The sequence below is a fragment of the Schistocerca cancellata genome, chromosome 8 (assembly GCF_023864275.1).
Source record: "Schistocerca cancellata isolate TAMUIC-IGC-003103 chromosome 8, iqSchCanc2.1, whole genome shotgun sequence".
In the NCBI taxonomy this organism is placed as follows: domain Eukaryota; kingdom Metazoa; phylum Arthropoda; class Insecta; order Orthoptera; family Acrididae; genus Schistocerca; species Schistocerca cancellata.
The window spans coordinates 106,179,755-106,203,802 of NC_064633.1; the positions used below are offsets into that span (position 1 = coordinate 106,179,755).

The following is a 24,048-nucleotide window of genomic DNA, read 5'->3' on the forward strand; positions in this document are numbered from 1 at the left end:
TACTGCATGGCCTGATAGAGGGCAAAGAACTTGAGCAGTGTTCTGGAAGCTGATACAGAAGGTAGTTGGTGCCAATGACAAGGGCATACCCAATATCACACTCAGTCTTAGAGTCATCCGTGTACATGAAGGTGCTGTCGCTAAGTTGTGTGTGAAGGTTGAGAAAGTTACAGCAATAGATCGAATACGGAGTAGTTGCCTTAGGAAGCGAATGAAGTCCAAGATGAACATGAGCTGCTGCATGAAGCCAAGGTGGTGAAGAATTCACACTCATCAGGAATGTGGCAGGTAGCGTGAAGCTAAGCTGCCGGAGCAAGAGCCAAAAGCGCTCTGGGATGTAACTGCCCCACATTGGCAGTCGAGGAAGTCATCAACAGATACTGCATAGAGACTCTCAACTAGTATAGTGTAGAAGGCGCCAGTGGCCAAACGGATTCCACAATGGTGGATTGCATTGAGATGACATAAGATGGATGGATGTGCAGACAAATGAATGAAACACCCATAGTCTAGTTTTGAACGGACAACGGATCAGTACAAATGGAGATGGGTGATCCGATCTGCTCTCCAGGAAGTACTGCATAGGACACTGAGGCACCAGGTACAGAAGGGAAGAGGTAAGACATGTGGGAGGACCAAGAAAGTTTTCTATCAAGCACGAGTCCCATGAATTTCATAGTTTCTGCTAATGGAAGAGCAACAGGCCCCAGAAGTAAAAACGGTGGAAGAACCCCACTATGCCACCAGAAATTCATACAAATGGTTTTGTCAGAGGAAAAGCAAAAGCACTGTCAATGCTCCACGAGTAAAGACGATCGAGACGTCACTGAAGACGCCATTCAAGGAGATAAGACTGTGGAGAACTGCAATAGACGGTCAAGTTTTTCACGGTAAATGATGACAGCCAAAACAGTTGCAGGATAAAGATTTATTAAAATTCTTGACCAAGGTTTCCGTATATATAAATATACCTTCATCAGAAGTAAAAAATCTAAAATTACATCCTGCAATGGAGATTAATAAAACAATTGTGCCAATCTCCATTGCAGAATGTAATTTTAGATTTTTTACTTCTGATGAAGGTATATTTATATATATGGAAAATTTGGTCAAGAATTTTAATAAATCTTTATCCTGCAACTGTTTTGGCTGTCATCATTTACCGTGAAGAATTTCAACTGCTGCTGTTTCAGCCATGTTTAAAATCTTGAGATAGCAAAGTCCTCGATGAAAAGGGGGCTGGAGATGCCCGGTGAAAGACAGGCCACAATAGAGTCAATGACTATAGCAAAGATGATGACACTCAGGATGAAGCCTTGAGGGATCCCATTCTCCTGGATAAAGATGTCTGGAAGGCTGAACCCGCATGTACCTTAAAAACTTGGTCTTTTAAAAAATTCCTGAAGGAAATGGGGCAGGTGCCCTCGGAAGCCCTACATGTATAAAATACGGAAGATACCAGTCCTCACAAGCAGGTGTCATAAGCTTTCTTTAAATAAAAAAAATGTAGCCACAATTTGGTATTTGCGTAGAAAACCATTCATGACTTGGATTGACAAAGTGATGAGATGGACAATTGCATAATGGCGCACTCGAAATCCACACTGAGCAATGGTTAGTAGATACCAACCGGCCAAGAATCATACGATACATCACCTTGCAAACACAGCTGTTGAGAGAAATGGGATGGTAGCTAGAAAGAAGGTGTTGGTTCTCACTGGGCTTAGGAATGGGTATGATAGTAGCTTCACGCCAGTGTCTGGGAAGCGTGCTATCAGCCCAAATGTGATTGTACATATGAAGGAGAAAGTGATTACCCTCAAGAGAAAGGTGCTGCAACATCTGAATGTTAACATCGTCCAGCCCTGGGGCAGAAGACTGAGATTAAGTGAGAGCATGATCTAGCTCCCTCAAAGTAAAGGCAGCATTGTAACATTGATTCTGAGGGAAGAAGGGTATCACCTGAGCTGCCTGCACTTGTTTCTGAGGAAGGACAGGGGATGATGGTGGGTCAGCTTGAAATCTCTGAAAAATAGTGGCCTAAGGTGTTGGAGATAGCAATAAGGTCCACAATGACATCATCTGCTACGGTCAGGCTGGAAACTGCGGAATAGACCTTGGTCCCAGAGAGTCAACAGAGGTTGCCCCATAATGACAAAAGAGGGAGTGAAACTGTTAAAAGAATTAATAAATGAAATCCAGATAGCTTTATTGCTATCCCAAAGAATGAGACAACACTGTGCACTGTTTATAACAAATACAGTTCACCCTTGAAGTATGACGGTTAAGCACACAGAGAGAACGTCTCTGTGCATGAATTGCATTGTGGCATGACTCAGTCCACTAAGGGACTGGCACATGGCGTGGTACAGATGAAGTGTGCGGTATGAAATGTTCTGCAGTGGTAAGGATAATGTTTGTATTGTACTCTATGTGGGAATCACAACTAGGGAAATGGTGTTAATTGAAGGTTGCCACGGAGGAGTAAAGCCTCCACTTGGCCTTCGAAAGCTGCCAATTGGGTTTACATACAGGTAGGGTAGAAGTTTGCAAACAGATAGGACATGGGAAATGTTTGGTGAAGTATGTGTCAAGGAGAGCGGACCACTTGAGATAGGGGCAAGATGGACAATGCAGAACGAGAAGTCCAAATGGATATAAGTGTGCGTGGAGTCTGCAAGGAATGAGGGTGCTCCAGTGGTAAGACAAACGATAGGTTAAGGAAAAGCTCCAAAGGGGACAGTGTGTATTAAGGTCAGTGAGCAGCAAAAAGGGGTGAGGAAGTTGACCTTAAAGCTGGAAGAAGTCTGCCCTAGTGACACTAAATGATGCAGACGTTGCAAACAGAAAAGGTGAAGCGAGTAAGGATAATGTGGACTGCAACAGCTTGCAGTCGAGTGTTCAGTGAGATGATTTGTCTACGAATGTCATGCCAAGTGAGCAGCCTGACTCCCACTTGAGATGGAATGCCATCCTTGTGTGGAAGGTCAAAGCAGACTGGAAGGAAATGTGAGAGGTCAAAACGGTCGTGAGGACACAATTTTGTTTCTAGGAGACAGAAAACAAGCAGAACTGCAATTCTGAGAGCAGATGCAATTCCTCCTTGTTGGATCTAATGCTGTGAACATTCCACTGGAGGAGAGTCATAACAGGGAAAGGAGAGGAAGGAATAAATAAAGGGTTGTCATCCCGGTAGCTGCCAAGTGCCAGCCTTCGAAGACTCACTGCCATAGAGCGCAGAGGTTGGAGGATTCTGTTCCATGAGATCTATAGAGATGACACAGATGTTTGTTCACTGGAGGGATGTAAGAAGCCTTCACAGGAGTCTTCCGTTTGTGAAGCAGGTGATTTCACCACCGGGGACGAAGATTTTGTGACCTGTTGTGCAGCTGGAGAAGAAGGAGGTGGGGATCCTACCATGAAACTGGCCAGGTTTGCAACTGCAGTGCTGAATTTGAAGTCGCAAGTCTGCATGGCCATGTCCTTTATGGAGCGAGGCATAGCAAGAGTTGTACTGTAAGTGCCTGATGGTAAAATGCAGAGGTTTCGACTAACCAACAACTTGTGAGTGACAGGATAAGATACTTTTTCCTTCAACTGGATCTCCTGGATGGCCCACTCACCGAGATCCATGAGACATTCTCAGGATGGGACTGCACGGTCACAATCGCAATTGATACAGCAGGGAGGAGGGGGTGGACAATTGCTGTAGTGAGCACCCCTACCACAAGTAACACATTTGATCACGTTTTGATGGGACATGTGGGTGTGGTTGTAACATTGACACTGGGAGCAACACATCAGGTTTGGAATGTACGGTCAGATTGTGATAACTTCATAGCCTTCTTTGATCTTGGATGTGCGCACTACTCAATCAAACATAAGAAAAAGAATGTGCGTAGGCACTAAGTTACATCAAACTTTTACATTACTGCAGTGTCCGCCCTTGGTAGCTGAGTGGTCAGTGCGACATACTGTCAATCCTAAGGACCCGGGTTCAATTCCCGGCTGGGTCGGAGATTTTCTCTGCCCTTGGATTGGGTGTTGTGTTGTCCTAATCATCATCATTTCATCCACATCAACGCGCAAGTCGCCGCAGTGGCGTCAAATCTTAAGACTTGCACCAGGCGAGCGGTCTACCCGACAGGAGGCCCTCGTCACACGACATTTCATTTCATTTCATTACTGCAGTGATGGCCTGATCAGAAAGGTAAGTTTGGATTTCTCCCTCAGTCAGATCACCAAGCAGCTGACTGTAAATAACACTACACAAAGAATTCAACATTCAATGGCCTTGACATGAACAGGGTAACTGTGGGGGAGTGATGCTGTAAGCAGTTGTGCTGGAAAATCACCATTAGTTTCCAGAAGCAAAATTCCATTACATAAATGAGAGCAGGATTTCACAGGGCCTGCGACTGCATGAACACCTTTCTGAATAAAAACAGATTAACCGTAGCAAAGTACTGAGCTCCTTCAGTACGTGAGACCACAAGAAACCAAGGTGCAGCTGCAAGATTCTTAGAATTTTTAGCCTCATTTTGTTTATATAGACTGAGATGGTGATTGACTCATTACAAAAAATCACCCATCATCTCTGATGACAAGCTCCTTCCAACTGGGGAGGGACCAATTGGCAATTTGGGAAGGTAACAGCTCAGGCAATCATCACTCCGTGGACTGGGCCTGTACCGGGGGTATGTGTGAACACTACCTGTTGATCTGGAGCTGGGAATTACGTGTTACCAAGTCACCTGTTACACGTCAAATGTTTGGACTGGCCTTCAGGGGTGCACAGGGAGGAAGAACAGGGGTGCACAGGGCGGAAGAAGAAGCAGCATAGAGGTACCTGAAACGCCGGAGCAAGGGGAGGGTAGGAGATGGTGATGGTGGTGGTGGTGGTGGTGGTGGTGGTGGTGGTGGTGGTGGTGGGGGGGGGGGGGAGGGGGGGTGAAGAGAAAGAAAAGAAAAGAAAAAAAGAAAGAAAGAAAGCTGATGAGGTGCCATTCTGATGTCTGGTTATTAAAACCTCAGAACACATTCTCAAAAATATTCCAGACATGTTCCCCAAAGGATGGGAAAAAGAACAGCAGAAGGATACACATGTAGCACAGAGAAGGAAGAAGTGCTACAAAGGCTGGTGAACCAAGCACGAACTCACCAAAGGGGTGGTGAGTCCCGGAGGAGGAGGAGGAGGAGGGGGGGGGGGTGAGGCATTCTGCATTCTGCAGCAAATACACTGCCTCTGTTTTGCAGTGAGCATAATTCACTGCACTGCATATGTGTGAAGGCAAAATCTGTTTGTCTGTCGACCTTAGAGCCATAAGTATACACTACTACCAAACTCAAAAATGCATAAAGGACAACCAGTAACAGGTGGCGAAAAACAGCAGGATCAACAGAGTCATTCGGTCCAGACAGGGTACACACTAAGGGGACGTATATGACTGCTGCCTAATAAGAAGTGACCACGAGAGGATAGGTGGAGTAGAGATTCTTTATGCAAACTGCGACCTTGATTCCAGTCCTCAACCTCTCTCATGGGAAGTGGGCCTGTCAGCCTAAAAAAAAAGGACACGGTAGTTTGGATACTCATGGGAGCAACGATTGTGTATCATATATGTGAGCAGCAGTTGTTGGCATTTCATCTGTAGGAGAGTGGGATGGGGAACGGGACCCCAGCGAATAGGCTGTTCACAAGGCTGGTCCAAAGAGGTGCCTGTTTTAAGTCAGACCCCACAGTGGTGTATTGTGTCCAGCATCTGCAATGCTAAAGGCAATGCCAAGCCACAGACCAGACTCCCATAGTCAAGATAGGACAGGATCTGAGCTTTGTAGAGCACTTTGCACTCCTAGCTGGTGTTACCGAGGGAATAAAGATTATTAAGGTGTGACCAGCATGTTCACTTAAGTTTGTGAACAGGGGGAAGCTACGTCAACTGGGCATCAAGGACCTGTTGCAAAAAGTAAAAAGACTTTGCCACATTGAGCAATTCTGGATGGGGATGGATGGTACAACAGTGACAGATGTGTATGATACTTGCCTGGGTGGCTGAAAACTGGATGCCATTGGTGAGAGCCCAGGCCTGCACCTTTCATATGGCATCCTGCAGTCGGCATCCAGAAACATCCACAGCTGAGGAACAATAGTAGGCCCCTAACACAAAAATTGACAGCATACACAAAGGGCGACACTGTAATCCCTACAGCTGCAGCTAGACCAAGGATGGCCACTACAAAAAGGAGCTCACACAATACAGAGCCCTTGTGAGACTCTGTTCTTTTGTGTATGTGGGGTACTGTGGCAAACTACAACTTGAACCAGAATGTATGGTGTGACAAGAAGTACCAGACAAAAATCACAAGCAGGCTCTGGAGACCCCACTTATTTAGGGTAACAAGAATGTGACGCTATGTGGTATCACAAGCCTTTTTCAAGTCAAAGAAAACAGTGATAAGGTGTTGATGCCAGGCAAAAGCTAACAGGATAGCAGAATCCAGGCAGACCAAATTTTCAGTAGTAGACCTCTCTTGGTGAAAACCACCCTGGGATGGAGCCAAAAGACCCTGAGACTAAAGGTACCAACACTGCTGCTGATCACCATACATTCGAGCACCATGCAGAGGACATCAGTGAGACTAATTGGGTGATAGCTGTCCCTCTCAAGGGAACATTTATCCAATTTCAGTACCGGGACAATCATGCTTTCTCATCACTGACATAGGAACTTTCACTGACATAGGAACTTATCCTTGCTCCGGATACAGTTGAAAAAGGCAAGGGCGTGGTGTTTGCAATCTTAGAAGGGCTGGGACACTAAGGAAGTCCCAATTACTGAACTGACCATTATACAGTTCCAGCTAATGTGTACTGAAAGGTAAGTGAATGAACTCTAACTGCTGTTTGAGGGTATGAAAGGCAAGCTGATAATTCTCAGACACAGAGGGTCAAGCATAATGCAAAGCAAAATGTTCGGTGACAGTGATGGGTCAGAGAAGATAACGCCATTCTGAGAGATACTAGGTACACCTGTGGGGGGACTGGTGTCCATTGAAGAGTTGAATCTTAGCCCAAACCTTCGATGGAGTGGTACACAGTCAAATGATAGCAATACAACATTCTCAGTTTCTGTCATTTTACTCCCTGAAGTGGCAGACATGGGCATGGAGCCATTTAATGGTGTTTCATCAAAGAATATCACTTATAGTGTTGGAGAGTCTCTAATGGTAACAGCAGTGTCAGTGGTTCACCAAGTTACTGTCTTCCAACAGGGAGGTCTAAGAAATAGCAGATCACTAAGTCAGCTGCCAATAGAACAACTGCAATTTTGCTCTGGAAAGCTACATTGACATCACCATGTGGTGGGGTGCTAAGGGTGACAGCAGAGGCAAAGGCATCCCAAGCAGATTGTTAAGAGCCCATGTGGGTGGACACCCAGGTGGGTGACAGTGAGGGAAGGTCAAAGACAATCAGAAAATTATCACTGTCACAAAGGTCATCGTGGACTCTCCAATGGAAGGAAGGGAGAAGACCTGGGCTGTAGACGGAAGGATGAATGGCGGAATAACACCTACATGCTACCCTGTATTGTGTGGGAACACCATTATTCCAGAGGCAAAGATGGAGCTCCATCAGCAAGTTTTCACCAGTTTTATTATGGCCAGTAGTCATAGTTCCACCCCACAAAGGTTTGGGGGCATTTAAGTAACCTGGTATTTGGAAAGATGGGGAGCTGGGAAAACAGTGCAGACAATGCATTCTGGGACACTTCATCCCTGTGTGGGGGTCAGGTGGCTATCACAACTCAAGTACTGGATGAACCTCTCCCCCCCCCTCCCCCCCCCCCCCCCCCCAACAGAGTGGCTACTGGGCTAGGAACTGGGCACAGTATCTCTGCAAGAAGGGAAGGGTGAAAAATAAAATAGGAACAAAAGGTGGGATATACACCATACTGGGTGATCTTCCCTACACTAACTGCACTTCTGTGAAATTTGGAAATGAGATAGCACGTCAAATCCAAAAACGGACAACACAAAGTTAACAATAAAAAGTTGTATAAGGCTGGAAATGAAGAAATTGAGCCTTCAAAATCATAAACCAAATCCATGCACAACTGGTATCAAGAAGACCATCAAGTGGAAAGGGAAAAAAGAATGACTTGTAGCACAGACAGAGAAGTAGCATAGCCAGAACCAGGGCCCTGTGATCTGTGATGGCCAAGCATGTACTCATAGGTGTGTGTGTGTGTGTGTGTGTGTGTGTGTGTGTGTGCGCGCGCGTTTTTGAGCTCATGGCCACTCAACGCCGAGGTTATCGATGCAAAAGAAACAAATGTGGATAAACTGACTTAAGCTGTTGCCACACAGTGGGGAGGAAAGCAACAAAATGACTCATTCACTCACTCCTACTTCATTTGCACTGAACTATACTCTATCTCACAGGCCTTAATACAATGGAGAAGGGTGTAAGGTGTAAGACATGGGATTAAGACAGAAGTAAAACCACAGAAGAGCTAAAAGAAAGACACTAGGAAATGTGACTGACCACTTACAAAAAACATAGGTGTGCCAGTCACCCTGTTAACATATTAAGAACATCACTCTAAAATTTTTGGAAAAAAGTTGGACAGATCACAAAACCTTAAAACTATTATCACATCTGTTTCAAAGCCACTTAAAAGAGGGTGCACATCTGCCGGTAAAACTGCTACTGCCCTCTGGTCCAAAAATAAAACACACACTAGACAAAGTGTGGCACATATAGGCCTGTATGCCATGAGCACCACACATTGGAGGGTTGTCGTACCAGAGCAAGAAGCCGTGTGTCTGAGGATTGTGGCCTATGTGAAGACAAGTGAGGAAGATCTCATCACATCTTTGTGGCTGGAAAGATGTATGCCACAGCCGCATAGTGGGCGTTACTGGATGCAGCTTATTATCAGTCACTTACAGCCATTTGTCTTCCCACTGACGTATGAGCCTGTATCTCAACAACTAGGCAATAGCATGCAGGGGGATGGCACAATTAAATAACTGAGAATCATGACACAGATCCTTGGCTGCTACATCTGCCCTTTTGTTTCTCACAATACGCATATGCCAAGGTACCCAGCAGAAAAACACCTTCTTTTCTACCCATTGTAGTTGGAGGAGGGTGTCCTGGATATTCAGGACTATTTTATCTACTGTGTACAAGTGTTGCTTTAGCACTTGAACGACGTCTCAGCTCCTCTAGTGCACGCAAGATCACATATAATTCTGTGTCAAAGACAGTTTCAACACATTTGTAAAGACACCTAGTTAAAATGTCATAAAATAATGAATTAAAAACATATGCAGTAGTGAAATCCCTCCTGTACTGCATCAAATCTAAAACTACTCTGGGCCTCTGCAGTCACCATGGTGACAGGCAGTTAAAACCCTGGATTTGGGGTTGTACGTGTTTCACACCAAGTGACTGCTGCATATGCTGCACACAGAACCCAAATCACATTGTTGCCCATGGACAATTAGAGAAAAGGTGTTCCACAGGTGGACAAACAATAGTATGGTATGCAGGTGAAGTCGGTGCTGTGAGGAATTTACATGCCTCACGCACCATGAGGAGCTGCCGCCAGATGGTGAATGGTGGTTCCCCATCCTCGACACACAAACTGATGGGGCTGGTCCTGTACACATCTGTATCCAGCCTAATCCTCTCATGGCGGATTGCGTCAATAATCTTCGGCAGAAAGGCCTCGCTGGCCTGTGTACTGTGCACCCATGGTCTAGATACAAATGCATGAAAGGTCTCTCAGGTATGGTAATCATGACAGTTCAGAGCAAAAAATTAAGGCCCGGAAACCTCAATGAGTCTGAAATGTAGAACGGTATCCCTCAAATGCAAGTCAGGTAAATTAAAAATATGACAAGAATGATTAAAAAGAACATTTACACACTTATCTGCAGAAAACTGAAAACTTGTCTTTGCAGCCCACTCCTCCAAAATCCGCACAGCAAGTTGCAACTGATGAGACACTATTGCAACAGTGGAGGACGAACAAAAAGCAGCAAAATCATCCACAAATAAGGAGCATTGTATGCGACTCCTTACAGTAGAAACGAAATTGTTAATGGCTATGGGACAGCAAGTGACATTTAAAACACTGCTCTGAGAGACACTATTCTCCTGCTCAAAACGATCTGACAGCATGTCACCAACTTGTGACGTAAAAAACTGTTGAAACAGAAAAGACCATACGAAGAAGGGGAGGTGGCCATGAAAGCCCCACTTATGGAGTTGCACGAGAATACTGTATCTATAAGCAGTATCGTATGCCTTACTGACATCAAAGAATATGCTGAGACAGTGATGTTTACATAGGAAATGCTGCTCAATAGCCGCCTCTAGCAGGGACAGGTTGTCGACAATGGACCGAAATCTATGGAATCCACACTGAGAGCAGCTAAGGAGTTGTCTGGTCTTCTAATAAGCAGATCAGACAATGGTTAACCATTTGGACCAGGGTCTTTCCCACACAGCTCGTTAAGGTGATACTCCGGTAACTACTATAACATATACAGCCCTTTCATGGTTTGAGGAGAGGTATCCAAAATTGCCTCTCTTCATGAGCTGGAGAAGTGGCATGTCTGCCATATTAAATTAAAACATTCAAGTACGATTTCCTTTGATGCTGTAGGCAAATATTGAAGCATCCAATAGTGGATTTGTTCGTGACTGGGTGCAGTATCACAAGTCTCTGACAGAGCCAATTCTAGCTCTCACATGAAGAAAGTGTAGTTGTAAGACTCAGAACTGTTGGATCTGAAGTCCAACTTGCCCCTCTCTACAGTTGCACTGTAATGGTGAAACGCTGGATTCTGGCTGTAACTGGCAAATTTTTTTCAAAATGCTCTGCCATCGTCTGAGCATTGTCTCTGGGCATTGTTTGGAGATACCCCTGATTCAGTAGTGGTGCTATTGGTAAGCAACTGTGTTTACCAGAAATCCACCTGATGTCTTCCCATACTTTTGTAGAACAAGTGGAACGGTAAATGGAGTCCAGAAACACTTGTCATGAGCTTTCCTTGCTCTCCTTAATTATGCATTGAGCCCTGTCTCTTGCAACCCAAAAATGTTGCGTGGTACTTAAACTGTTAAAGAGCCACATGTCCATCCCAGATTGCTGAGGAGCACTCACCATCCACCAAGGTACAGGTTGCCTCTTAAGATGACCCTAGAACTTTGATACGGGTAAGTCTGGCATGATGATCCACCCATTCCTGGACACAGTCGCAGTGTTCAGACACAGCCCACTGGCTGAAGAGCATCCAGTTATCCTAGTTGACCAATTGTATTGGTGCTCTCTCTTCATGTAATGCTCCATCCAGCAGGTGAATTCGAAGTGGGAAGCGGTCAGTGGAATGAAAGTCATCAGTGACTTCCCACTGAACATAGTCAATGAGGGCTAGATAAAAGAAAAAGAAGTTGATGCTGAGAATGACCTTGTAGCAGCACAGAAATGAGTGGGAGGAGCTATGCTGAGGATGTGCAGCTCGTGAGACGTCAAGAGGCTCCTCAAAACCAGACCTTGAGGGCAAGTAGAGGTCAAGCCCAAAAGACATGATGGGCATTGAAATCCCCAGTAGGAGTAATTGTCGGGGGAGCTGGTCCATACACATGAATTTCAACGGCAACTGCTTGCAGGTCAGTAGCCAGGGGAAGAGCAGAGGAGTGGTGCGCTTTATTGACAAACGCAGCGGCCCCTTTCTTAGTCGTTTCCTCAGTCAGGTCATCCTTGTAACAGAGTATAGAGCCCCATAGTGCAGGGGTGTCAGACACTTTAAAATGTGTTTCCTGCAAACACAAGCACAGGGGCATTCCTGTGCTAGGTGTTTCAGTTCCTCCACACGTCTCAGGAACCCACTAATGTTCCACTGTAGGATGGGGGACATCTACTACGGGGGTAGCACTTTCCTCCTGACTTTCTGCTGGAGAGGTGAGCCCGCAATGAGTGAAGGCTCAGTTTTGGGGTGAGATGATTGCCCCAATCCAACATCAAGGGCTACAGCCTATGAAGAAGATTCAAGCGAGACATCAGAGAGGGTGATGTCAACCTTGTCAAACTATGTACTTCCCATTTCCGTCAGTGGATGATCTTCGCCTCGACTTCGATTTTTTTGTCTGAAGAAACTTTGGAGCCACAACCGCAGAAGTGGTAGTGGCAGTGGATGGCGAACAAGACTGGATCTTTGGAGGGGCAGGGAATTCTACAACGTCAGCAACCACAGCCTTTTCAGAAGTTCTGTGGGGAGGGTCAGGCTTAAAAATAACTGCAGCAGCACAAGTGCACTGACAAACACAGGTACTAGTGCTGACACTAGCAACCTCCATTTGTGCAGCAGCATCGGTTTTCAGGACTGGTTGTTTGAGAACAGAAGCAAAGGAGGCAGTGAACGTGGGCAAGTGCATGGCCTTGTATATCCTTTTGGCTTCACTGTATGGTATGTGTTTTGTCATTTTTATCTCCTGGATCTTCCGTTCTTCAAGGAATATACAGCAGTCCCTACTCCAGACAAGGTGATCAATGGAGCAGTTAACACACTTTGGAGGGGAGGAACAACCAATTCTATTATGGGAGGCTTTCCACATTTGCAACAAGTGGCTTCTTCCTTACAAGAGTAGTGTGCCAAAAGTGCTGGCATTTAAAACAACGCATTTTGTTTGGGAGATAAGACCTTATGATTGGGCAAAGGAAACCTGCCTTGACATGCTCTGGAAGTTCAGTGATGTTAAATGCAAGTATAAAAGAGTCTGATTTTGCAAGATCACCATCCATTCTTTTCATAATGCTTTGCATATCAACAATGCTTTACTGGAACCACTCAGCTTTCAGTTCTTCTTAGGGAATGCCATCACATAGCTGCAAGTCACAACACCTTTGCTGTAGTTCAAGATGTGAAATTTACTTTCTACTGTATACTCCCGAAGGGACTGAGCTTCCCGGCTGTTCTTCACTTGTTGGGAAATAGAAGTTCCTACCAACAGCATCCTGTTTCACAAGTGCTTGGCAGATTTTAAAGTTCCAGTGATGTCCTCTAAACCTTTTTGTACATAGAATGGTGAAACATTCTCAAATATGCCGTCTTTCTGTATAACTATAAGAAACAGGTTCTGGCCATCAGCATGTGTTCTGTTACCTGTGACTGAAAGACTGTGTAATCCCCAAGTCTAGAGGACTGGCTAAACAAGCCCTCTTATTTGACTGAACATTAGTACCTACTAGTGGCCCACCCTTTCCACTGGAGGAGAAGGTGATAATTTCGAGGGTTCCATCCCAGTCCCATGAGCAGCTAGGAAGTACAAGTTCACACAGACAGAGCCCCACGTGCCTAGGTAAGCCTTACACAGCTGAGGTGTTGCATGATCCCTAGAGGTTATCTAATGACTGATCCCCTCAACATCCATGCATCTCATTGGCGTACTGTACACATTGAGACTGAGGTTTTTTCTTAAACAGAGGTTTTACCATCTTTGCAATCCAGCCAAGATCCCTGTGCAACACAATGTTCCAAAGCTGCACCACATGGTGGTTGCTAAGCATGTCCAGAACTTATGGTGACAGAGAAGTGGTGGCGCTAACCACTCCTCAGCTCAGAAACCCGGGATTTCCAAGCTCATTATTTTTACCCAGCAAATTAATGCCGAGTCCCTGAGGGGCACAAAAGACGTGAACCTCTGAGGAAATGATTTTTATATGACAAAGATGATAGTGCTCTGCCTGCAAAAAGCAGGGATCCAGGTTCCTATCCTCATCCACCACACATTTTTAAACTTCCACTGATGCACAAGGAAAGGTGAATGGAGGGTTGCTCTCAAAAGAACTATGAAGTTCAACAAACCCCTGAAAAGTTTCTGATTGAGGAGATACTTATACAACTCCAGTGGAAGATTCTACGAGAAAGGTGATGCATCACAGAAAGGCTCCTTATTTCATTTTGAAGACTGCTTCCACAAAGAATGAAACAACATATTACTTGCTTCCAAATAAATCTTAATCAGAGCAAAAAAGAAAAAAAAAAAAAAAGAAAAGAAAAGAAAAGAAAATTGTTCAGTGCACACCATTCACATATTGCAGCAGGAGGGCAGTGAAGTGATGGTGGTATGCAATGTGTCATGTAAAGGATACTGCACAGTGGCTGATGGAATACAAATATTGACATACATGTAGCCCCTGCAGGACAATATGCAAGAAAGGCTTTACAAAGTGTTATGTTACGTAACTTTCCTATCATCAATTCAACAGGGTAGCAAAATGGTGGGACAGCACTTTTACAAACAACATTTAGCGCACTGGATTGATCAATAGAAGCTGCATCAGATATATTCCTGAGCAGGAGGTGGCACTGATTGTTAGGAGAAGACCCACTGAAATCCTCTATTTACATCATCCTAGACCTGTCAAGCTCAACATGGCAGATCCCTACGTATGCTCAGCCAAACTGCTCCATCATTTGTAGGTAACTGTCTGAGTATGAGTATTTGAATGCAGACCAGAGCAGTCAATGGCAATGATGGCTGCACTCTGTGCTGCTGAATGTCTGCATTTGTTGCTGAAGATGCTTAGCTGTATAGACGTAATGACCAACAATATCTGCAACGATCAGACAAGTCATAGCAGCAGCACAGTCTGAGGTCCAGCATTCTTCAATACTGCTGCCACCATTGTTATGCAACTGGGTGTGTTACAGCTGTTACTAATCTCCTGATGACCTCCAGTCTCTTTCACCTCATTTTAGTAACAGCATGAGACCTGTCTCTTAAGGTGAATCTACCCCATTGGGCTCTTTTTGAGCTATCTGACACTGAGATGCAGCTCAGGGGCATTTTGAGGGCACTATCACCATCCTTCATTGATGTTCCAGGCACATTGTCACCACAAGTGCACCTACAGAGGCAGGAGCAGGAATATTGGCTGGCCTACACTTAACCAAAGAGTGACTGCTCAGAGCAGGTAATGCAGAGCTGACAGCTTCCAACTATATGTGCCAACAGCAGAAGGGAGAGAACTCATGTTTTCGTGAGAGGAAGGAGACAAAACCAACACTCCACCTGAGCCCACCACAGCTAGTTGTAGCCAGACATCACACCAGGTACCCCCGTAAGTCAAGTTTTCTGCAGAGACCCATTGCAGTTTTCACATACAACCTCACTTCCTTAAAGCCTCAGTGATAAGGCCACCAACTTTTTGAATTTGTCAAGGGGGAGAGGGATATGGCAATTCTTTGACACACTGCTACCTCGTAAGGTTATTTCAGACTACCGAGTGCATTATTTTGAGCAGGCACTCTTGGTACCAGATGGGAATTTATGCCATGGAGTAGCCTGCACCTTGGGAGGTAGTCATAACTAAGGCATTCATTCAGATTGTTGCTTGTTTTACTGTCACTCAGCAGTGTTACCAACTGGATATTATTGACGAAAATTGCATGCAATCGTAGAATCTCTGTATAGGCTCACCTTCTGAAAATGTGTTCTTATTTATAAGAACAATGTAATAAAGTTTTGTGAGCATAACGAGAGGAAAAAATCCACTTACTAGGTCACTGCATATACATTCACCAATATCAACCTAGAACCAACTGAACCTGCTACTCTAGTCAACCCTCAGTCTTACACAGACCAGGTATACTGCCTTAGGGAAACACAGTGACTCTGTAACAAATGTTTTGTATTTCAGCCTCATTTCACACAAGTGGCATTATCAGGTTTGATTTATAACAGAATCACCATCAGATGATCTGTTAAAAAGAAAGAAAAGGGAATAATACAACACTAGGAAATAAAATAACAGACAAAATAAACTTCCATAAACAACGGTATGTACTTGAACACTTATGCAAGTTACTGTGTAATGTATTCGAGTATTGTGTACAGAAGTTATTTGGTTTGTAATTTAGTTTCTTATTATTTTGCTATTCCCCTTGACTTCTGTAAAGCATTAATTCAGTACCACCCCAACACCTATTAACCAAAGTACGATTACACGGCATATAAAACAAAACTTGTGACCAAGCTGACGATTCCTTCGTAGACATTATCTCTGAGGGAATCTATTGTTGACATGAGAAGAAGTAACTTCCGGTGTTTCTCAGGGAAGTGTTCTGAGACTGTTGCTGTTTCTGTCACATATTACAATATTAATAGTTACCTCAGAATTTTCACAGATAAAGCAGTTGTCTATGATGAGGCACTGTCTTAAAAAACCCGGCGAAATATTCAATCAGATCTTGATAAGATCTGAAAGTTGTGCAAAGACAAGCAACTTGCTATCAATGTATGCCAACATAAAACTGTCCACTTCACAAAACGAAAAAACATAGCATCTTATGACTACAACATCAATGATTCACAATTAATTTCAGCTAACTCATACAAATACTTGGGTATTACAATTCAAACAATGCAAAATCCAGGATGGAATGTAACAGAATAATAAAAAGGACAGTTGCTACAACCATATAGCAGAGATGCTGAGTCACAGAACGGCACAACAAAACGACTGTCATACAATTAGCTTTCGGCCAACAAGGCCCTTGTCAAAATTAGACAACATACACATACACACACACTCGCGCAAATGAAGTTCATACACATGACCACAGTCTCTGGCAGCTGGAGCCACAGTTCACGGGGATATGAAAAAGAATAATTCTACAGACTCAACTTTTGGTAAGACAGGCATCAGACTTTGGTTCACTGGCAGGATACCGGGAAAATGTGCCTAATCTACAAAGGAGACCACCTACAAATCACTTCTGAATCTCACTTACAAATATTGCTCAAGTGTGTGGGACGCATACCGTATAGACACAACAGGGAATACTGGATGTATACACACTAGAGATGGGGGATCCGCTCTTGAACTAATTCATAGAGTTGAATCTTTCAAAGGAGTGAACAATCAGTGATTCAGAAAAAAAGAACGGTAGCTCCAAACATTTCCCACGGCAGAGAGAGAGAGAGAGAGAGAGAGAGAGACAGAGCATATCAGCAGCGCCTCTGCTGGTCACAGCACAGTGCACGCCACACAACACAGCCAGTGCCGGCCTCTGCCCTGCTTCTATCTTGGCTGCCTGCATTGTGCAGTGCCCCATTGGATTTTGTGTTTCACATATGCCGTGCCGTCTCTGTGCGTCGTCTGCCGCGTGCAGTGAGTGTCTGGCGCAGCTTAACTTCGCATCGCACTCTGTCGGCGATTGTTTCAGTCGCACGTCCTGCCCTCTGGGCAGTTGATGCGAGCAACAGGACAGAGAGCCACCTAGCCGATAACATAGGAACTACTTTCAACAACCTGCTCGCAAGGGAACGGAAGATTTGTCTCGGAGCGGGTGAGTTCACCGCTCCCCCCACCCTCGGAACTCGCCCGCTCAACGCTCACCCCACCGTCTCGACTCTAGCCAGAGCGTTGAGCAAAGCGACTCAGGTGTCACTCTGGTCTCTGCGGTCTCAGCTCACGCAGTAATACAGCTCGCGGCTCGACCTGCTCGACTCAGCGCCTCTGCATTGGAGTTCGTCCCTACTGGATATTGTTCTTCGTAATAATACCGCTATGTATATTACATTATTATGTTATGTATACATCAATTGTTTTTATTTTATTTTTATTTGTTTAAACGGATTAGATTAGGTTCCTGATGACTCCTCTTACTATAGGATTTTTATTATGGACACTCGAATTTACGCTTTAATTACGAGCGAACCGATAAACGTATCGCAAAATGTGATACACCAATAGTTTCCTTGTTTTATTCTGCGTGAGGCTATATGCAGCACTTTCGTTTTACAGTCAAATTTATATTTTTTTTTCTTATTCTGGTACGGATTTTGCGATTTTAGGCGTCTTCAGAAGGAAACGTTCACTTTAAAAATATATGGCTTGCGATATATTTGTATGAGGTTAATGAAATTTTAATACATTATAACCAAATATATTGTTAATGTAAATCTCAAGTTACAACATTTTCCGATCACCCAAAAAACCACAATAGTGCAAAATAAATCAATAATCAAAAACTTTGTCATATCGTGGAAATTTCAATAAACAATACAAAATTCTTACTCATTATCTGTGTTACTTCAAAATAGGATCAAATAAGATCAAAATACAGGTATAGTACTGGACTAAACCAAGTTTAAAGGGCAATGTGCCTTCCATTTATTTTCTATTGTAAATGAGTGGTGAGTCATGAAAAAGAGCTAATTCATTTCAGGGAGTGAACAGTTCTGATCCAATCTCTGAAAAGAACAGTTTTGCCCATCTCTAATACACACAGGAGAGAGTGTCACGGAAATGTTGAAATACCTGAATGGGCGACTCTTTAAGACAGGTTCCACTTATCCTATGAAAGCTTGCTTACAAATTTTCTAGGACCAACGTTAAGTGAAAAATTTACAAATATTCACCACACTTAATATTATAATGTAATGGGGCACCTTAAATAAATAAACAATAATACAGATATTCTTCATAGCCCTACATATAACTCATGAAGGAACTGTGAACACAAAATTATAGCACACACACAGACACTTTAATGCAGTCACTCTTCCTACAGTGCAGACATGACTGGACCAGGACAAAACCGTGAGAAGTGACCCCGTGCACTTCAGAGTGATTAGCAGTGTGTGTGTGTGTGTGTGTGTGTGTGTGTGTGTGTGTGTGTGTGTGCGCGCGCACGCGCGTGCGGCCGTGCACGCACATGCTGATCTGTGACTGAAATGTATAAAAAGAAACTTGGTCTCCCTCTACAATTCTTCCCTCACACATTCTCTATTACCAGATTAACCATTTGATGAACCCTGAACACCAGTCATTAGTTACTAGGTACCAATCCAATTTTCGGCATTCTTCCATAATGTTACAAAGGGTCTATTCTCTCCTTACCTGCGCAGTTTATTGTTCACCTTTCATTCCAGAAAAAACTTTCGGAAAAGACTCCCTAACAAATTGTTTTAGATGTCAACAAATTTGTCTTTTTCAAAAAAGTGTTTGTCACTGTTGCCAGTCTGATATTATATCCTCTTCATGTTTGTCTTCACTGTCATTCTGCGACTGCAGATTGACCTCAGTACATCTAGATGCACTGGTCCCAGATACCTCATAGCCTCTGATAATCACAGATACAGAGACGGCACCATCTACTGAAGGGTCTATGTCAACTGACACAGAGATTCCCCCACACCAGCACTGGTGTGAGCCGAGCAATTACTGATTTGATGTAACAATTTGAAGGGAATGTTGCATCAATATCACTAGCTATGAGACTGTCCAATGTCATACACCCCAGGCAGTGTCTCACGTGACTGTGCCTCCCAGGAGAATTGCCACATGTGCTAATTCCCCCAATCCCCGTGATGACTCACGACATTGCATGGAGTGACTCTGCAACAGACAAGTACCCAATCGTGTGCAGTGGAAATGCTTTTCTTAGCAAACGTTCTTCAAAAGCTCTGGTTATGGACCTGTACCATGTTTGGCATTTGATCTTACCATACCGGTACTTTGCATTCTGTTGTCGATTACCTTCTATGGAGTGGTTTTGTGATGCACTTATTGCAATAATTGTGCTATATGTTGTTCAGTGGTAATATAAAACAGAGTTCATATATGGCGGGAGGTATAGAGTGCTTAAGGTAATGACAATAGTAGTCCTACTTAGAATGGGCACTGCTTCTAAAGAAGAAATTCGCTTTCTGAAGGGTTCCGAGTGCATAAAACCCTGAAACGAGATTTGTAATAACAGTTTCTGACTGTAGGTTGTTGGTTGTCCAAAAACCATTTCTTGTTTAGGAACACATACTTTATGGTAGATAGGCAACAGTCATCTGAGCGCAGCGTGACAATGACAGTGTGCAACAAATTTCAAATGGAATTACATATGACACACAGTTGATGCTTGATGAACCCATCACAGTTCCAACTGCATCAAAGAAATGGAGCAGAGTGGCCTGGTTCAAGTGGCATGTTTAACAGCATGACTGGGGCGATGTGTTGGGAAAGTCTGTAGTCTAGTGTCTTTATTTCAGACATAAGTTCTGCTACAGTATTGCAAAATGTACTGAAAGATGTAATTACTCATACTTTTTCATAGTGTCATAACATAATAGTGATAAGAGTGTTTTATATTCTTCAATATTTTTTTTAAGTACAGGACATATTTGTGAATGAGAAAAGCACTGCCTATATTTACATACATCCGGTCTTTTTCAGCATTAAACTGGTCTTCCACAGTCATCACAAGAAAGATCATGCACAGGTGCACTGAGAGGAATTGGTTAGGGCAGCATACAGTTTAATGTCACATCACTAAATATATTTCTTTTGAAAGTCAATAAAAAGGCCCCAGTATCTACTCCATTTTCTTTATCACCCTTCAGGGTGTGGACAAATTCTAAATTAGCATGTAATTCTACAACAGTTTGTTACACAGGACCTTAGCAAAGGATAAGACTCTGTGTCATATTTAATCTTTCATGGAAAATAACGGATGCAGTTATATGTCATAGCAAAGAATGTGATGAAGTGGCATTCATTATATCACACAAAAGGGGTCCATTTCTCATTTTCTCTACTACTTCTACTTTCCTGAATTTATCAACAAAGAATAGGGGTCTGTTATTGTGAATAATTCACAAGCAGTTTCAGAACACAACAAATACTGGATGAACTGGTTTTGCATCTCTCCCTGCTTCTCTCTGGGCACAGGGTGGCCAGGGAACAAAATGTTATGGGGTTTTACTTTTCTGGATTAAAACGTCACCAACAAGACACATGTGATCATTTTCAATGTGGATCTTATTCACTGAAAAATCCAATATGGGATATAACCTGACAGATGTCCTAAAGGCAAGCAGATTATTTCCTATTCAATGGGTATCTCCACTGTCCCAGTAACCACTCAATTTGGTAAATAGTGATGTATCCCAAAAGACATATTTCACTCTCACTGGCAAATGTAGCTTCAATAAACCTACAGTGCTTTTCACCTGAGTATGAAGATACGTGTTAATAGACATTTTACTGTTTGGAGGCAAATCACAGTGATGCCATAGCTGAATAGCTGGCTTCAGCAACTGCAGCTTACTGTCCCCTCCTAGCAGCCACCAGTTACATGGAGCTCTGATACAATAGTGAGAGGACAGACCACAGGGAAATAACACAAAAGTCACCTGGGTCAAAGTAACTCTTCTGAAATCCAAACTGTGATCTGCTGCGTATATTATTATTGCTCAGGTGAGACACTATTCTGACATCCAGTATTGGTGGATAAATTGATCCTGTTATGTCTGCTTATGACTGGTTACATCATAACTGTAAATATGTCCTTACTATAGTAGGTAAATGTTCTCATGAAAGCCAACATAGGCATGGATGGTATAGAAGAAGCAAGCTCTACCCATACCATAATTGCTACAGAAAGAACAAGAGGACCAGTCCCCCCTCAGGCAAAGCTGCTTCACTACAGTAAGCAGTTTTAGGAGGATCAAGGTTGCAGTAGTTATGCAGGGGCTAGCCCAGGATAAACTGGCATGGAGAGGTACATCAAACCATAGAAGACCAAAACAATAAAGGAGTACGTCCACGTAACCAAAATAAATGTTGTGGTTTAAGAAGAATGTGTAACAATTAAACCTGCTTATAGCTTCACCATCTCTGGATAAGGTAAAATTCCACTTCTGGGATTAGTTCTGTCCTGTTATAACGAATTCTGAATAAGGCACTTGTGAGTTCGGGTTATACTTACTGAGTGCTTGTCCATATAAGTCTAAGGACTACATTTCAATCAAAGCTTCATGTGGTCAATGTTTGGCAGGACTAAACATGTGGGGGTGGGACGTAAGTTGTGCCTGGGTAGCACAACCACTAAGAACACAGCCCATGAAAGGCAATGTTCTCAGTTCAAGTTCTGGTTGAGGACATGGTTTTAATTTCACAGTTTTCAAAAATGAGCATACTCCACTGCAGCATGAAACATTCATTCGGGAAAAAGCCTAATCATTAAAACAGTCTAAGAACTCCGATAATCTTGGAACAATGTACACTTGTCGGCAAAGGTGCATGTCTCTGTACCCAAGTGCTGAACTGATGCACAGCACTTGTTAATACATATTTAATATTCCGATTTTTATTTATTTTACTAATTTCAATTAGTACTTAGAAGTTTTCTTTGAAGACTTGAGACGACTGCTAGCTGCTGAAAAAGTTCTTAAAAACGAGTTGCTTATTGTACAGTAGTTTGTGCCTTTAACTGTAGGTACAGATTTACAGTTGGTTTACCTGCATCTGCTATGATTATTTCGTGTGGTAATATTCATTTACAGAAATAAGAAGTCAACCCATGGTCCAAATAACATATTAAGTAAAAGGTTTTTCAATAACTCAATACAGTGGAAGTGGTGTACTGTAACACTGTAAGCAACTGTTCACAGCACTGCAAGTATACCATCCACAGTATAGCCATGACTAGCAAACAAACAATCGTTGAATTACGGGAAATTGTTTTTTCAACAAATGAATGAAATACTTTGATCGTTTCGGTTCTAAATGCGTGGAAATCTTATGCAAATTACCAGGCAAGCAGCAGACCAACAAACTAACTACAGAGCTTAGTGCTGTGGGTGGAATCACGATTGACAGTTCACACCAAGAATAATTTTTTATCAGCAGATTCTCATGGACTGTTAAACTGTCAACAGAAATTAATCACACTTAACTATTCACAGTGATCTCTAAGGATCGAGGCCTTGATTAACTTTTCTGTTTTGTATTATACTCTGCGTATATAACTGGCTGGATGTTGGCAGGACATAGTTTAAAAGTCTTCGAACAATTGCTACTGCTACAACTGTGACTCGCTGAATTCTGTGGAATGATAGGTACTGAACTGCACCTCCTTGCACTGACAGAATACTCACGATATAAGAAACAGCTTCAAACTTTTACCCAGTAAACTTGCAAAGTTATTAAACAACTACAATGTTTGATAACCACATTTATTTGGCTTAACTAAACATTAAATCCACAATATTGCTGCGGCTGTCTGCCGACTACTTACGAAAACTTATAACGTGACGCCACTCCACATTACACACACTTGTCACTTCACTAAAAACAAAACAGACGTCGCACTTTTTTACGACGGCGATTTTCTGAGAAATTTTCTCCTATTACAGTGAGGAATAATCGTGTACACAAAAATACTGAATTTACAAATAACGTAAACAGAATCCTCGAACTTTCTTATGCAACACCTACACAAATTCTGCCGGTGGTATTGTTATCTTGGATATAAGAAAATGACAGATCCGTATCGATATCGTGAGTGCAATCGCAATCGCTTGGCACTGACGACAAAACGAGGCTGGTAGAAATTTCCTCTCATTTATTAGCAATGATTCGAATTCCTTTTATTTATTTGATTCCGTGAAACACAAGAACTTGAAACGTATCAACAGTACAATTAAAGACACACAACAAACACTATAAACGAATAAATGTCGATTCGCATTTGACGGAACAGAACAAAACGTGAAAACCCACAATACATTTCATCTGGCGGCATTCACACAGGTCGTCATCGCAAAGGAACAGGATGGGACAGGACATCGAGATCAAGGTGAGAGGTTTGAAGTTGTAGGGTGAAAGGTGTCGTCATCTACTAAGATCGGAAGTTAACCGGTATTCGCCAAGCTCACTTATGGTATACTGGCGGTCATTGTGCTTTTGCATCTTCTTTCTTTATTTTATTATGTTGCTTTGTTTTCGTGAGAGCTGCAGTATAGATCTTCCAAATGAATTCTTTTTCCAGATGGCAACTATGTGACATTTTTTGTTCTGTCGTTGATATGTGGTTGCCAAGTGTTGCAGTTCCTTGACCTTATGTAGAAGCCATAAATTTTATCATAATTTACTTAGTTAATTTCATCTTCCATGTATCATTTTGCATGATAAACAGTAATGATGTGGAACGAAACATTTTACATTCACAACGTAATTAATTTGTAAA

The 24,048-nt window shown here is 43.0% G+C and overlaps 1 protein-coding gene across 1 annotated transcript in view; it reads right to left on the reverse strand.

The window, feature by feature from the left end:
• The window catches only part of LOC126094617 (E3 ubiquitin-protein ligase SHPRH), a 275,624-nt gene extending 252,308 nt beyond the window's left edge, over positions 1–23,316 (reverse strand). The window contains exon 1 of the mRNA XM_049909097.1: positions 23,098–23,316. The gene's annotated coding sequence lies outside the window, so the exon portion shown is untranslated. The remainder of the gene's footprint in view (positions 1–23,097) is intronic.
• Between the last annotated feature and the right edge of the window lie 732 nt (positions 23,317–24,048).